Below are 6,008 nucleotides of genomic sequence, written 5' to 3' on the forward strand. Positions count from 1 at the left end.
TGTCATAGAACGGCAGCATTAAACCTTGTTCAAGATTTGATCTTGTTTTCAGTGATTTTTTTTTAGATTCAACTTGAGTTGCATACAACCCTTTCAAACTGATTCACATGTGCTTTTTCTACCTTCTGTTTTATCTGAAATTCAATGAGTTATTGTACCGCGTCGAGGAAAACCAAACGCCGCGTGCTAACAAATTTATGCGTTTCTGGTCCTTTTGATTGCGCTGGCCAAACCTGCTCCTGCTCCGTAACCGTCGCCATGTGGGTCGTCCGGGATGTAATTCCCGGTGTAAAATCATTAGTTAGCACGCGGTGGCAATGTTTGCCCTACCTCCTTCCTCCCTCCCTGGTGAAAAATCCCGAGGTTTAGCGAAGAATACACCCGGCTTGTCGCTCCATATAAGTAACATGCAGGGCACAGCACACTTTCCATTTTTCCATTCAACAGTGCTGGAGGTGGCTGGATCACGCTTCGATTCAAACGCGACTGCCCGAGCGAGGTGTTATAAAATATGTATCACTTCTTCTTCTACTTCCACCACCAGTTCTTGGGAGACCCCCCCGCCCCAAAAGGGCGAAATATTTCACCTTTTTCAGCTCGCCATGAATAGCTGAGCGTGACCGAGGTTTGGATTCTATTCGATCGAAGCCCCCTCGGGCGACCAAAGGGCTATTTATTATGCTACACTTTAAATGAAAGACACGCAATTTCACTATAAAGTATTTCGATGAGACTGGGGGCTTTCCTTCCTGCTTCCATGCTCTAGAGCTCTAGTTTGAAAGTCACAGGCGTTGAAACGGCGCGCGCGCGCTCTCGGGCAGTAGTCAGTGACAGTGCACAACACCTTGCGAAGGTGGTGAAACTGTAATCGTGTCGGGTTGGATGGTTGTACTGCTGATGGAATCCCTTTGGGCAAATAGTTTTCCTTGTAAAGGTAATTGAAGAAAAATCATTAAAATCACATATTTCGAAATATAATTTTTCTAGGATTTAGAATCACAGATTATTTTCATACACCTTTTATTTTTGATGCATTAAGTTAGATATCACAATTAAATAGATAATAACTTAAAAATAGTATAAAATTGCAATTTTTCAATAACTAGCAATGAAAAAAAGAAAAGCAATCCACTTTAACGACCCCCGGGTCTTTTATGGTCTCTGTTGCAAGTTTCTGCTCATTTCTATGCGTCCGAAGGCAATGTGTGGTGAGTCACCCAAAATCCTCTTTTACGCACGACGTTTTACTTCCCCATCCGATAGAGGCCAGGAGCAACTGAGGGATCGGCAGCCAAAGCCGCTAACCACCGCGCCACGAGGCCCTCCAGCAATGCAATATAGTGTTAAAAATTCATCGTATTTGTTATAAAAAGCAATTTAAACTTAACTTAAAGATCAAACAGAGCCATCCACAAAAATGTATTCAAATCACCCAATTAAATGAATTCTGATAAAAAAGATGCAGAAAAACGCTAATAAAAGCGATTTTTCAATCATATCAATTGCAATAAATTGATGATTGTGTGTCGTTCCCCAAAAACGATTCCCCAAAAAACTATTTTCTTGAAAATAAAGAAGAAATAATTTCTTAGCATAAATAGTATGGGAGTTTTTGTTTTAGTTGAAGACAGAGTTACTTAACATTCAGGAGTCGGTGTTGGAGTCGCTTATAATAGAGCAATTTCAGCACAAATCAGGAATTTGTACGAGGTTTCCGGTAACAATTTACGAGACTGAAAAATCAAGTATATCATATAGAAATTATCAAAAACCACCAAAAAACCTATTTTTTCAAAAAAAATCTTTTTAAAACCGCTGTATCTTCACAAGGATTGGACATAGAACAATGGCTAATAAGGAGACTTTTGTGTAAAATTAGCTGGGAAATCGATTCCCACCATCAGTTTTTGAAAATTTTGACGTTTAGTTAGTTTCCAAAAAACAGTTTTAGTAAATGATTTTTGTATTTTTTAAGGAGATATATACCATCTTGCATTTTTCGTCAGTCATTATGTAACATCTTAGGCTATTTCCTCAAAAAATTTGAACGAAAAAAAATCGTGACATTACCTTAAAATTTAACTTTTGAAGTTAATATACAAAAAATCTCATAGAAGGGGCGCATATTTTTATTTCAGAGTATTTTTTTTTTTCAGAAGGCCCATCCAATTTCCTACAAGTTTGTCTCTGACCACTTTTTGATACTATGCAACGGCTTCGGGCTACAGTAATTTTTAAATTTCAAAATACAAAAATATTTTAATAACTTACGCCCTTCTCAAATATTATTTTCGAGTACAATTGGCTCCATACACACAAAAATGGCTCATATATGCCTAGGATAACATGTCTTCAAAGTTTCATTGAAATCGGAGAGGGTTGGGTACAAAAGTACCAGAAAAATTCCCGATTTGAGCTGGAATTGCTCAAAAGCTACCCAACTCCAAAGCTCTGGGTTAAACCCTATATTTTTCCAGGGAATTTGTGAGGCAAAATAATATTCATTTTTTTAAATAAAAACTCTAGAATTTTGAAGATAAATAAAAGGTTACCTGCGTGAAAAATTAAGAAAACACAGTTATGCGTTTTTTATTTTTGATTAAATCTTCTGTTTTCAAATGAATATAATTTGAAAATTAAATATAATTTTAAAGGAAATTACATTTGAACATGTCTAAATCAAATAACTATATTCTTAAGCTAAATTTGATGTAAAAATTAATATTTTTGGAAATTTCAACTAAAAACTAAAAAATTAGTAAGGTGCATACACAAAATAAAAATGCAAGGTATTTAAGATTGCTGATTGATTATGCATATCAATTCACTTTACAAATTTTGTGTGTCTAAATGTTCGACATTTGAAAAAATTTTTTTTATAAAATTCACAGCTCTGGTATCAGGAATTGCACCATCCTTAACACAAGATAATGCCCTTTTTGGTTTCCTTACTCATCCAAAAATTTTGATAATTACAAAATAACTATTGCTAATTAATTGCAGAATATGTTGCTTTGCGGAATTTGACAAAGTGACTTATTTTTTTGATTTAAAAATAAATATCATCATCAATATTTGAGAAAAAATAATCATAAGCTAGCTGCATCAGTAAAAAATAAATCGTACTTTAAAAACTGGTTTTTGTTAATTCAAGTCTGACAAAAGGGCGTATATTGTAATTTTTGGTCCTTTTGAAATATTAATGTTAAAATTTTCAAAATATATATTTTTTCGAAGTGATAAGAAATTAAATTGAAAATTGGACCATTAGTTGTTGAGATTTCGGCACTGCAAAATTGGGAGAGAAAAATTTTCCAACAATTTTCCTGTTTCTTTTTCATTAATCCGCTGTATCTCAGCAACCTGAGGTAAAAATTTCAATGTTTCTTGAAAAAAAAAATATAGGAAAATTCTGGACCTCTTGAAAAAATACAATTGAAAAAAAAAAGTTTTACGCACATAGGCACAATATTTAAAAAACACATAGCTTATTTTTTGAAGTTAAAATTAAACTTTAATTAGCCTTTTCCAAAAACATTTTTTTTCATAAAATCATAACTTGGCGGCAAAATTTATGTCCTTTTTTCTCTACGGCTCAAAAGTTTTGGAACAAATAAAAAAAATCAAAAATTTAAAATACGGATCTCGTGATTTTTTTTAAATTAGCAATTTTTTTAATCACCTATTTTTCTGAATAATCGTCATCAATCAATCAATCAATCAATCAATTAAATAGAAAATTTCTCTAAAAGAACTAGATTTTTAAATATTTACGTACCATTTTTGTATGGACATCTGCCAAATTTTGTACTGAGCTTTGCATGGGCCAAATTTTGTATTGAGCTTTTAAATGGCTTCTTTGGTTATAGGAAAGGCCCCTACAAAGTTTGTAAATACAGTTGATTTTGTTAAGAATTGCTCAGAAGCTAATTTTTTGTTGCTCGTTCATTTATTGTTCCTGCGAATAAAAGAAGGAATAAAAAAAAAATGAAAATTAAAGCTGCAATAAAGAAATTAATGAAAAAAAGAATTAAATAAGGAAGTTAAATGCATTCAAGGTGTTTTAAGTTTTGAATTAAATTAATTGTTTCTGGGGAATAGTTAACTTAACGCTTTTTTGAAGGACTGAAATTCCTTTGCTTGGTTTGTTATTACACTTTAAATATCCGTTGAAATTATTTCTTTTTGTTGGTTGAATTAGAGTATTGGCCTGAAGCCTTTTTTCTTTTGATCGAAAAGATTATTCGCAAATAAATTAAAAAAAATGCTATTGAACAATTGAAAAAAAAATTAACAATAAAAATCATGAATTCCATCAGCAGTTTGAATCCTAATCGGGTTTGCTCTTTGCTTCCAACATATACTATGAAAAATATTTGCTACGATCTTTTTGATATTAATTTACTAGATTAGAACCCAAACTATCAATAGAGCTAAATTATGTTTTTTTTCTTCTTCTGAAACACTTATTCATAAGTTTACATTTAACCTTATGATGTGTACAAGACACTGGAATACGGAATGCTACAAAGTATCCAGGCAATAGTTCTCCTTGATTCCTGGTCATGAAACTAAATTGCAACCGTAATTTGAGTTTAGAGACAAGCCAGTGGAAGCTTCAGGTTTTAGGCTCCCATCAAAATAAGAAAAAATAAAAGGAGTATTCGAAAATTTAATAAAATAGAAATTATAAAAATATTTATGCGAAAAAAAACCTTTTCAACAAATCAAACATTTAAAAATAATTGAACTTCCACTAGCAGTTCAGTTAAAATAGCATAAAGTTAAACATTATAATTTAACTCGATGAAACCCGTTAAGCTCAGCTGCTGCAGCAGCATCTCTACCCAAAAATTCCAATCCAAATCAAAAACACAAGATCTTCCCTAATCGATGTTTAACACACTTTCCGAAAGGTGTTAAGCCAAAATTGGAAGCTGGTGGCAGAAGGTAAAACCACCAACCTAAACTAAACCAAGCTCGTCACTGCTGCTGCCAACGGGCACACAGGTTCACAACATCCTCATCCCATCAAATGCAGTTAAGGTGATCACGGAACCGTTAATCTTTAGCCAGCAAGACAAGCGACACGCGAGAACGCGATTGCAGTGTCTACAACAACAACATAAACCCCAATGTTTTAATCCAAATGTTTCGGAATCCCTTCGATTCGTATTGTCGTGTCAATCAAAGTTCATCCGATCCACTGAACATCGGTGCTCCCTGGTAGACATTCGGAAGGCCCCGAAGGCCGTCAATCCCTGCTCCTCCTCCACCCCCAAACGGAATCTCCACCGGAGAAAGGTCCAACTATGTCGAGCGGCTGCAGCAGTAGTTCGGTTCGGAGCAACACTTGACACTGACACGCACCAGCCCGCCGCGGAATCCGTCCAAAAGTAGCTTTCTAAGCAGCGAGAGTGTGTCAGTGTGAAATGACTTCTCACCTGTCAGCTTGAGGATCCGGACAACAATGTGTCTCTTCCCGTCCAGAGAGCTTCATCAAAGCCAGAGCAGAGATCATGGGAAGACTTTGCTACACACCAAACAAAGTCGAGGAACGCTTTTACGATCTCATCGATCGATCATTATTTTAATAGAGATGAGTCGGCATCACCGCCGCGTTGCCTGCCAAGCTCTTGGACGTCCTGCTGAGCGGGGTTCCTCAGTCATAATGAAAGACAGACCAGGGAAGGCACTTTGTCTACTCCAATCGAAATGCGATTCCCACCTGATGGCCAGATAATTGGAAGTTAATCAGGGGGGTGGTGGTGGAGGGAGTTGCATTCCCACCAGCACCTGGGCTACCGAGTCCAAAGGGCGGCCATCTCAACTGGATCAGTGGGACACACTCTGAGCGGGAAGACTAATTGGGCGCTGTGTTGGGTTTCCGTGGAATTGACCTGGACGCGTTGGTGACAACTACAAGCTAGGGAGCAGACCAGACGACTCAACCATAAATTGTTCTGGATTTGTGAATGGACGGCACGACGACCACGCCCGGCCGCTGG

The sequence above is a fragment of the Culex pipiens genome, chromosome 2 (genome assembly GCF_016801865.2).
Source record: "Culex pipiens pallens isolate TS chromosome 2, TS_CPP_V2, whole genome shotgun sequence".
Taxonomy (NCBI): Eukaryota; Metazoa; Arthropoda; class Insecta; order Diptera; family Culicidae; genus Culex; species Culex pipiens.